The sequence below is a fragment of the Octodon degus genome, unplaced genomic scaffold, assembly GCF_000260255.1.
Source record: "Octodon degus isolate 3935 unplaced genomic scaffold, OctDeg1.0 scaffold00024, whole genome shotgun sequence".
NCBI lineage: Eukaryota > Metazoa > Chordata > Mammalia > Rodentia > Octodontidae > Octodon > Octodon degus.
The window spans coordinates 6,183,251-6,195,075 of NW_004524600.1; the positions used below are offsets into that span (position 1 = coordinate 6,183,251).

General features: G+C 47.4%; 1 pseudogene; it reads right to left on the minus strand.

Moving 5' to 3' along the window:
* Positions 1 to 5,819: 5,819 nt before the first annotated feature.
* Positions 5,820 to 6,495, minus strand: LOC101574207 (annotated as a pseudogene).
* Positions 6,496 to 11,825: the final 5,330 nt, after the last annotated feature.

Sequence of the window (11,825 nt, forward strand, 5' to 3'; positions counted from 1 at the left end):
TCCAGAACATAGCAGAGCAGATCTTTGTTCTGCTGCTGGGATTTGGAATAACATTCCAGCTCCTCCTTGGCCCTGTGTGCCGCTTCTTTCCAGCTGCACCTCGTGTCTGTCACTCTCCTCAGACTTGGCTCCCTCTGTGCCTGCCACCATCTGGGTTTTTGGGCTGTGGCTGTGTCAGCCGCTTTCCTGCCTCAGGGGGCTGGTGCCTAAAGTGCTCTCAGCTTGGCCTCTCTCACCTTGGGCCTCTGCCCAAAGGCCCCTGCTCCCAAAGCACTTCAGAAATTGCCCACCTGAAAGGCCACCCTGCCCCAGTGTACTCCCTGCCTGCTTCCCTGACTTTGAGCACTCACCTCTGCTGTTACCTTGTTCATTTGCTGCCTGCCCTCCAGGACTGCAGCGTCTGTCTTATTCGCTTCTGGGCTCTTAGCACTTACAACAGAGCCTGGTGCATAGCAGATGTTCAATACACATTTCTTGAGTAAGCCAGTGAACAGACACTGCTAGTCAGTGCCAAAGTGGGGAACTAGGTGGGCTTGCTAACCGCTCTACCTGGAAGTCTTTTATATAGAAACTCAGACTCCCAGAACAGCATGAAAAAATTGTTAATGATTCATGTATATATTTAGCATCTTTCTAGGTTTCCCTGGGAGCTCATTCATTTCAGATCTCATGGTGGTTCTGACAAATTGGATGAACTGCCTTCCCAGGATGCAACAGATTTGGAGGGGGTGTGAGGTACAAGCAGATTCCCTGATAGCATGAAGAGGCACTGCGTGGTGGCGGGCCAGGAAAATGATGCTGAGCACTGCACCGGGGTGGGTATTACATACATTCCTCAGTGCCCCTGGCCTGTCATGTAGAGCCTGAGAGATGTCTGTTGACGCTCGAAATGGCAGAGTCCTCTGGAAAGCGTTCATGTCCGTCCTCTAGTATCTGACAACATGTGATTGTGTAATGTTCTCAAATTATGAAATACTATAAATCTTCTGAAGTAGTTCAATAGACAGCCACTGTGCACCCACTGTCTAGACTTAACAAATGACCATTATCTTCAATATCCTATTTTCTTTAGGGTTTTGTTTCCCCACCCCCCACAGGTACTGGGAATTGAACCCAGGACCTTGTGCTTGTCAGGCAGGTGCTGTGTGCCTTCCCTGGCCTTCTTGATCGAAATTTAGCCTTGGCTATTTAGGGTTTATCAGACTTTTCCTAAAATCAGCAGTATCCCTTGGTTGATTTGCAGCTTAAAGCCAACTCCTCAGACCGGGTCCTTAAGTAGCTCCACAACTATTATTCAGGAATTCACAGAATTGTGAGAGTCCTGTATGGCCTGGGTTGGGCCCAGCTCCCCTAGTAAGTGTCAATGAGTGTTGGCAGTGACTTTAGACTCCAGGCAGCTGAGAGAAGCGGATGCTCACAGCAGCAGGTGGAGGGAGGTAGCCCTGGGACTGGAGAAGGAAGATGGCAAGAGGGCTGGAGTGTGGGCACTGCCCTGCAACAGGTCTCATTTTTCAGGAAAAGCCTGGAATCCTTTTTATTCAAAATCTCCCACTTCTTAAATCTTGGCCATCACCTGGGTGGAGTGGTGTATGCCTGTAATCCCAGCACTTGGGTAGATGAAGCATGAGAATCATGAGTTCAAGGCCAGTCCAGGCTACACAGCAGGTTTAAGGCTAACCTGACCTGCATGAGGAGATCCTGTCTTAAACAAATACCAAAAATAATAAAATAAGTGTTAGTAATGAGTTAAGACATGTTTTTCAGAGCCCTCTGTGAGGTGGCTACAACATGCCCCCAGGGCCTCCTGCTGTATCTTTTGGATGCCTGGATCCAACCTAGTAACTAGTCATGGCCCCTAGGCTCCCAGGTCTGTCACTCCTCTCCCACCACAGGCATCCCTGACACTCCCAGGCACACTGGGGCTGCTTTTGCTGACTGGGGATGGGGTGGTGGCAGCACGCCTGCAGATTGGCTGTGGCTCATGCACACAGCCTCTCTATTCTCTCCGGAGGTCTTAGACTGAAGGGGCTTCCCTTCTGTGTGGTGTGAGCACCCTGCACGGCCAGCCAGGGCCCCACCTCCTGTGCTCCGAGCCACTCTGTTCCCTTTCTCCCTCACCAAGCCTGGAAGAGGGCTTCCGGCCTGCTGCAGAGCTGGGTTCCGCTTCTGGCCAGCAGTGCTCCACCGCCTGTCTTTGATCAGCTCCTCTGACCAGCCAGCTTCCATCTGCCTCCTCACCAGGCTGCAGAGCCTGCTCAGGGACTCTGGCCTGACACAGCCACCAAGGACATCCACAGATACCAGGTGCACCCTCGGGACACTCCAGGGAGCTGACTCAGAAGGCACACGTGAACGCTACAGAACAGGTTCCCTTCTTGGGCCCACCAATAGCAAACGAGGAGCTTAGGCATACATTCCCAAGACTGGCTTGCATTTTGAAAACACACATTTTTAAAAAAGTTTTATTCATATATGCATGCAGTATGTAATGACTACATTCTCCGTGAGGAGTTAGTACATGTACACATCTTAATTCTTTTGATGTCCCTTGCCCCTCCTTCCCTCCATCTCTTGGTCCCCTCTCCATGTGCAAAAGGTCTATCTCCTATCTCCCTGTCTCTTGAAATTTTATTTATTTACATACTTATTTGAGACATCTTACTATAGAGTCCAGGCTGGTCTGGAACTAATTATGTAGCTAGCCTAGGTTGGCTTCAACTCACAGCGATCCTTCTGCCTCAGTCTCTCAGTTGCTACAATTACAAGCTTATACCACACACCTGGCTTTTTCTTTTAAAATGATTTTTTTTTTTCTTGTAAGATGGGGTTTCACTATTCAGTTCAGTCTGGTCTTGAATTCAGACTCTGGGTGATCCTTCTGCCTCAGTCTCCTAAGTGCTAGGATCACAGGCGTGCACCACCTCACCCAGCTTGAAAACATCTTTTAGAAAGAATAAAGCAACACACACACACACACACACACACACACCAACACACCAACTGAGAGCTATTTTGCCTCTCAGGAGTTCACCTGGGTAGTCATTGTCTGGCCTCATGCTGGGGCATGTGCTGACTGGCTGGTGGGGGTGAAGCTCATAGGAATGTTGCCAGACTGGGTCTTAGGATCTCCTGAAGCTCAGAACTCTGGGGATGCCGATTCTCTCCAGCTCTTCTGCGTGCTTTCCCTTTATACTAAGGCCTCCAAGGCCTGGTTGCTGTCTGGCAGAGCTGAGCAGCTGCCCTGAGGAGGCCGCACTTCCGTGTGAAGTCATAGTGTTTCCTTCTCTCTGAGGAGGTTGGGAGGGCACCAGTCAGGGTCCCCCCCCCCACTTCTCAGGGGAAAGGACTCACCTGGACTCCAGCCCCTGAGGGTGCTCAGCCCCTTCAGTCTTCCATATCCTAGGGCCTGTCCCTGGCCAGCCTATAGGAGACCCCATCGACAGAGGCTACACACTCCTTAATTCTGCCGTTCAGGTGTGGGCTCTCCTGTTCACAGCTCTTGGTGGATTTATCAGCAGTGAAACTTTGGGGTTTCATCTCTGAACAGGGGCAGGGCAGAGACGGGTTATTTATTAGGCCCTTTCAAACTATCAAGTGTTCCAGTCTCTGCCTGGCAGTTCCACACCACCAAAAGGAATGATCATCCATCCGGTGCTGTATCAATACCACACATCTGCCCTGTCTCCTGGAACAAACAGAAACTTCTCAAAGAAGTCAGGGTCCTCTCCACCCATGAGGCTTTTTAAGTTAGATGTTTTTGATAGCTGCAATTGCTATGACTCTAGACTCTGATCACTGTTCAAATTCACCTCTTCCCAGCCCCCAAGACTCCCTCCATCACGTTCTCTGTTCTTAAAAAAAAACAAAAAACAAAAAACCCCCTCAGGAATACTCCTCACCAGCAACTTTCCCCTCTTCAATATTGCTCAGGAATCCAGCCTCTCCTAAATAATGAATTGGATTCCATTCTCTCCAAATATTATACGAACTCTCAAAACATTTGAGGCTGTATTTACTTGGTCCAAATCTTTTTGGTTTTGGATAGTTACACAGGAGACTTTTTCACCAGTGTATGTTTTAATCTAAGGCAGGAACTTGACTATAGCTCCTTGAGGACATTTATCTTTATTCCTTGGATCTACCTGAGTGTCTGACACAGCAGAATTTAATCAACATTTTTTTCCATGATTGTGGCTGAATAAACCAGGATTTTTTTCGCTGGGGATTTTTCTGAGCACTAAGAGTTCTCAGCAAACAGTAGCAACTGAGACATAGCACTGGCTGGCTCAATTAACTATCCTCAGAGACATTTTCTAGAAGAGTCTACCTATTCAAACTGAACCAAGCTCTTTATATTATTTGTCCCCATATTCCCATCATCTTAATATGTTTAATGCACATTTTTGTTTATGTGTATTTTCTGCAAAATATATTGTTTCTCATACACATTCTTTTTTGTTTTGAAACTGGGAATTTAACTCAGGACCTCATGCTTGCCAGGCAGGCACCATGCCACTGAGCTATACCTCTGGCCTTATATACCCACTTTTGATTTATATAAATGATATAGGTTATATACCTTTGATTTTCCTACCCCCAACGCAATATTGCTCCCACCCGTTGCCCTGCAGTCATCAAGTTTATTCTCCCCCTGCATTATGTGCACCTCCCTCACCTGTCACCCTCCCAGGTTAGCATTCGTGTTACTTCTAACTCCCTGCACCACTGACACCGAAATCATCTGCCTACACCTCCCTCTGGACCTGCAAGTTTCACTGGGACATGAAACTCCAAGTGAAATCATCGAGTCATCATAAGATAGCCATGTAACATATCATTCAGGCAATTTAAAAAATGAGAGGGGACACTATTAATTACATGTGGACAGGGGCAGAAACCAGGTCTGTGCCAGGTCAAAACCAGTGAGTATACGTGTCCTCCAGCAGGGCGTGGGGTCTCGGGACTCTGCATCCCACCTTGCTGTTTGCTACTCACCATTCTTATTTTGTAGCCTGAGGATCACCACAGAGTCGTTCAGTGTTTGACTCTGTGTTCCTCTGATTACTAACTTGTTTGAGCATTTCTGCTATATTTCTTGGCTTTGGGATGTCCTTATTTGGAAATGTCTCAGATCTCAGCCTTCTTTTCTGTTGGGGTTTTCTTGTTGATTTGCAAAAAGTTTCATATGTTTTCTAGTTATGAGTCTCCAGTTAGTTTTAGAAATTGCAAATATCCTGTCTGTCAGGTGTATTAATTTTATCCATGGTGTTCCTTAACATCAACTTTAAGAGGTTCTTTGTTTTGTTTTTTGAGACAGGGGCTCACTTTGTAGTGCAGCTTGGACTTGAGCTCACTATATAGCCCAGGCTGGCCTCAAACTTGTGGCAATCCTCCTGCTTCAGCCTCCTAAGTGTTGGGGTTAGATTACAAACACATGCCATCATCCCCAGCCCAACTTCACGAGTTTTTATGGTTTGTAGCTTTGTGGTTTTAACATTCAGTTTCTTTATTTTTTAACTGCTTTATTGATATATAATTTACATATCACATGATCTACCTATCAAATGTTATGTTGATATTTTTGGTATATTCAGAGTTGTGTGAGTATGATCAAATTTCAGAACACCTTTATCTTCACTAAAGAAACCCTATACCCATTAGCCATCATATCCTATCCTAATCCTTCCTAGGCTTAAGCAAATGCCAATCTACCTTCTACTCTGTAGGTATGCACCATATGAAATGTAGGCTTTTGTGCCTGGCTTCTTCTTCTTTTTTTTTTTTTTTAGTGGTGGCCCTGACGTTTATTAGGATGTGCCCTAATACAGGCACTGGGGCTTGCCCATGGTGCTTTTGATATATAGGGCCCGGACATTCTGCCAGTTCTTCTTGAGCAGGAACACCAGGAAGCTGACGGCCAGATGGATGTTGTACACAAGCTCGTCATCTGTCATCTTCACGTGACCAACAGCCACAGCCAGACACAGGACCTTCTGCATCTGGAACTTGATTGTGGACTTCACTTCGTCAACTTCGGCCACCATGTTTTCGTTGTGGGTCAGCAGAGAAGGGAACTTGCCAGCCTTACTGAGGCCAAGTTCCCAGGATTTGTGGGATCTGCTTGATCAGAGATTCAGAGGCCAGAAAGGCATCTTACTTCTTGGCCAGCTTTTTAATCAGCTTCTTATTCTTGTTGAGCTTCTTCAGCTCCTCAATGTCCATGTGGGGGATGTCCACAGCCTTGGCCTCAGCACAGTGCTGCTGGTCCCCCAGGACGCACACAGAGAACTTGGGGCGGGGCGTGGACTTCAGCCTGATGGTGCCCAAGAAGAGCTTGTCCTTCTGAGGGTCATAGTTCTTCAGGCTGATCTGCAACTCCAGTCTCTAAAAACTTCCGGCGCTTGCGCTGGTTCCGGTGCAGGACCTTGTACACTGCCTTGTACAGGGTGTCGCGGGAGACTTTGCTACTCATGGTTCCTTGTGCTGAGGAAACCGGAAAAGCTGTGCCTGGCTTCTTGTCCTAGGGTAATGTTTTCAAGCTTCATCCTTATAACACATATCAGTACTTCATTTATTTTTACTCCCAAATAGTATTCCAAGGTAGCTATACTATGTTACACTTTCATTCACAATCCGTGATAGTTCCAAGTGTAATACACACTCATCAATACTCATCTACCTTTCTTCCTATGGCCAACCTAGTAGGTCTATGTTTTATTTAAATAATTTGTGCTTTTACAAAAGGTCTCAGATTTTAAATTGGTAACATTTCTCTGGAAAATAACACAATAACGCATATCAGAAGTCTTAAAAATGCCAAATGCACTTAGCTCTAGCAGTTCTGGTTGTAGAAATTTACCCTACCTAAATCATAGAGTAACTTTCAGTTTAGAAGGATTTTTGCTCCCCTATTTAACGAAGACATTTTCCTTCCTTTTAGCTTTTTTTTTTTTTTTTTTTTTTTGCGGAACCGGGGATTGAACTCAGACCCTTGCGCTTGCCAGGCAAGCGCTTATTCTACTGAGCTATCTCCCCGGCCCCTTTTAGCTTTATTGACCACATTTTGGGCTGTAATTTCCTTAGAAATGGAGTTCACCCTCACACGGAATTGAGCAGTGAGTGGTGCTCTTGTACTTCTTTCCATCCTGAGGACCGGTCTCCCAGCTCCGCTTACCCCGTTGTCGTGCTTTGGCCCCTGCAGTGCGGGGTGGCCCTTGTGGTGTATGAAGTACACCCAGGTGCCTGGGTCTGCCTGCCAGTTCTCTGTTCTGCTCCACTGGCCTCTGTGTTCTTGCATCTTATTGCATAATGGCTTTGTAGTAGGTAGATCTTAATATCTGATAGGGCAAAATTGTCCCTCTTTTTCAACAGAGATCTTCCTGAGAACTCATAAGCTAATGAATCTCATGAAGATCTCGGTTAGGACGCTTCCGGGAGAGACTGACTGGTCATTTCGTCTTCACTTTTGTCTCTTATGTTTATTGCTGATCTCTAAAGTGTTCTTTAAAAATTACAAGTTTTTGTTGTACATCAGAGTGTTATTTTTAGTCAGTTACTCAATGATCCCAGTTGTGAACTTCCTTTTTTCTTTCTTACTTTCCCTTTTGCTTTCTTTTTTTAGTACTTATTTTTTTCCTTGCTCATTTTGAAACAAGATCTTACTAGATAGCCCAGGATGGCCTTCAACTCATGACGATCTTCTTGCCTCTGTTTACCAAGTGCTAGGATCACAGGTGTGTACCACCAAGCCCGGCTGGTCCTAGGGATTGAGCTCAGGCTTTTTCACTGAACTACTTCCCTAGTTTTGGGTGTTTTGTTTTGTTTTTGAGGTAAGTCACTAAATTGGGCAGCTGTCCAGCTGGGGTCCCAGACTGCAGAGATTACAGTTTGTATCACTATACTCAGCTGAGAGTGCCCACAACCTGCGCCACTCTGAGAAGGTCGTAGGTGCCATGAGGGGCCCTGAACCTGGCTGGGACTCTGGCCTTACCTTCCCATCAGGTAAATGACTGAGCAGTGTCGCTTAGCCTTCTTCACACCTGCAGTCACTAGAGGAGTTGGACAGGGATCTGGTTTCTACTCCAAGGCTCTGAGACGTAGGCCGCAGCATCGGATCCCTCCCGAGGCTCTCCAGTGCCTGCTCAGCACTTCTACTGGTTACACATGTTGGAATCCTCCTCTGCTCCTTTCCTCTCCTTTCTACCCATCCTCTGGTCTAATCGCTGACTATTCCGCTTCTCAGCCCACCTCCTCTTTTCCAGCTGCACTATGACTGCTATTCCTCAGCCTCCTTCCCAGCTTCCACAGCCCTTCCTCGCTCCAGCCTGAGCTATGCCAGCCCCAAGCGATGCCTGACCCAGTACGCTGGGCCTTAGCACCAAAACATGCAGGGTGACCCAGCTTTGGCTTTGTGCTTCCACTTGTTCTCATGTTGTACCCTATATCTGGCCATGGAGATCACTGGTCATTGTTTGCTCAGCCATGCTACCTTCATTCTTTTTATTTATTGAGTGTCAGTGCTATGCAAGACATAGGATGATCCTCATTAGAGCTTTTCTTTCTCCTGCTTGGGTGCTTGCCAGGAAACTCCTTTCACCGGGTGGCCTGGGTCTTTGAGGGTTCTTGGTGATCTTTGCTTTTTCATTCCTTCTTCAAGGAATTGGAATCTGGGGTGAGGGTCCTACCACTGCTCACTCATTCCTTGGTTGCACATCACCTGGAACTTAAAAATCACATTTCACATTTACTTTCTCAGTTACTCTGAGAGGTGGTTATTGACACCTCCTTTGCTGGGTGAGGAACTGGAGGCTCAGAGCTTAATTCAACCCAGAGAGGTGCCAGGAAGCCAGGCTTGAACCACACCGCTGAACAGCAAAGCCCTCACCCTCTCGCCAACATCATCAGAACTACCCCTGCCCCGCCATATCTCACCCCTCACTGCATCTGAAACAGGATCGGGTCATGTTGAGAAGCTGAGGTCCTCTGCCCTGGAGACACGCATGAATCTTTGCATACCACCCCTTTATCCATTTATCTACGAGAAGGTTTTCACTAGGTATCTCCCTGTGTCAGGCCTTGCTTCTGCTGGACTTACTGTGTGCCAGCTCAGCAGCCAGAACTTCCAGCTCTTCAGTGACAAAGCTCAGGACAGCTGCTATTCAGGCAGCCTAGGGGACAGGTAGCAGCAGGGGTAAGAGCTGGGATCTGCAGCTGGGCCTGTCCATGGGCAGAAGCCAGGGCCAGTAGGGCTATGGGCTCTGCCAGGAAGCCAAGAGAGGAGGCCAAGGCTGTGTGCAAAGTTTATAGCAACCAACACTGGTGGCCAAACTCAGCGGAGGGGGGATCCTTTGGGCTGGAGGCATGTGCCAGGGAGCAGGGCAGACTCAGGGAAGGTCCAAGGGCCCAGACCCTCCAGGCCAGGGCTGGACTCCAGGCCCTGGGAGAGTTCTGGTGCAGTGAGTGGATGATCCCCTGGATCAGACTGTAGTAGCTAGCAACACAGAAACACAGAGGTGAATGTGGCCAGCCTGGTCATGTCCAGCAGAAAGCAGTTGCTTCAAGAAGGAAGGCCATAGCCCAAAGGGGACAACTTGGGCTGCAGAGGGCATGGTGAGCAGGTACCATGGTGAGCCTGACAGCCATCCCATAGCTCCTGGCTCCCCTCCAGAGTCAGCTGCAGGGAAACCATGGCTGCACAACCCAGCCATGCTCCTCGGCTGCTCACACCTCTGCCTCAGTGACACAAGCTGCCTTTCTTTCCCAAGCCTCGGAGGTCTCACCTGCTGCCCCACCTTTGTGTGAACTTTTGCCAGAGCTCTGCAGCCCCTAGGCCTTGGTCTCTTCACTTCTGGAATCCTATTTCCCTGTTAAGACCAAGTACTAAAGGACAAAACTACTTTTAGCTTTTCCAGGTCTTCCTGGCCTGTGTTAGCCTCTCTTACCTCCTGTAATCCTGGCTGTATACTCTCTTAAGTAGATTTTTTTTTTTTTTTTTTGGTAGAACCGGGGATTGAACTCAGTTCCTTGCGTTTGCCAGGGAAGCACTTATTCCACTGAGCCATCTCCCCGGCACCTGGCTGTATACTCTCTTGGCATGTTGCAGGCCCTGTAATCTTAGCACTCTGGGGGGCTGAAGCAAGAGAATCACCAGTTCAAGCCCAGCCCTGGTAACTAAGTGATTTAAATTTATTTACTTTTAAATAAAATTTTAGAAAGGGCTTCCTTGCAGAGCCCACAGGGTAGACCCTGGACTCAACCCTCACTATTGCAACAAACAAATAAGCAACAGAACAACAAAAATACCACTCCCCCTCTTTCTTGCTCTGCCAGGTTGCTAGGGCTGTTCTAACAGTACCATGAGCTGCATGCATCACAACAAGAATTTGTTCTCTGAGTTCTGGAAGCCAGAAGTCTGAAAAGAAAGCATTAGTCCACACATTACGAGTCTGATCTAGTAGTGAGACCCCGAACACCCCATAGACCCTTCCCTAAAACAAAAACAAAAACTCTCAATGAAGAACCCTTTGCCTCCTCCAGGTCCTGGTGGTCGCAGGAACTCCTTGGCCTATGGCATCCTCTCTTTGCTCCCTGCCTCTGTGGTCACACTGTTATTTTCCATCTCTTTTTAGGACACCAGGCCTATTGTATGCAGGGGCCTCCCCACTCCAGTGTGAACTCATCCTACCCTAATTATATCTGACAATCACCCTATTTCCAAGCCAGGTCATATTCTGAGGTATTGTGGGTTAGGACTGTAACAGAATAAAACCCAAATACGAGGTGTTAGGGTTAGCTGTATACAGCATGTCTGTAGCCTTTCAGCACCAAAGTCCTTGCCCCCAGTCAGTGGTCTTAGAGACAGATGTGGGCTTACCACTTCTCACTTGTATACACTTGTATATAGCCTCTGTTGCAATACCTAGAGGTATTGTGATGTTTCCTAGAGTCCACTCATGCACAGCGTGAGTACCCAGGAAACTGTAATTATTATTGTGTTGAATGTAGTGGATATTCAAAGAATAACTTCTCCTAACAGACATGGACAAATTGAGCAGCTGTTGAATACCTGCGCTGATGGTGAGTTGTTTCAGAGGAAGGTGAAGCCATGGCCAACAAGCTCTAGAAACTATCCCACCCCCAGCATTGTGGGAACTATTGAGGTGACTATCTGGCACAACTAATTCCTGCCATGATGTCAAGGAGATTCTGGTTTCCACTCCCACGACTCAGAATCTTGGCTGGTTCTATGGGACAAGCAAGGGCTTCACACCTTCCTGTCTGTCCTCTGAGGCCAAACGTTTTCATGCATGCATGCATGCGTGTGTGTGTGTGTGTGTGTGTGTGTGTGTAGTTGCTCTAAGACTGGCAGAGAAACCTGGGGGCCTTCTGCAGGAACTGAGCTCAGATTGTACTCAAGCATAGCCTCTGAGCCTGTGGTCTTCCTGATTTCTGTGGAGACCCAGATTCTCCTGCACAGAGAGGCTGGGAGGCAGGCACAGCCCAACAGTTGGAATCAGAGACCTGCACTGGAAGTAGAACTCTACCTTTGAGTAGCTGGGAGATCTCAATCACTGTCATTTCCTGTCAAGAGTGGGTGATAAAATCTGCCCTGCCAGAGGAGGACATCATACAAATTTCAGCTGTTAATATTTATGGCCCCTTGTGGCCAGCCCTTGAAGATATCGTTTCAGGGCACAGTCAAGTCTACAAAGTGCTTTCGCAGCTTTGCTTTGCTTTGTCTTGGTTTTCATGTATACAGAAAGAAATTTTTAAAAATATATCTTATTTCTCCAGTAATGTGAGCTAAATAAAGCCTTCCTTCCATA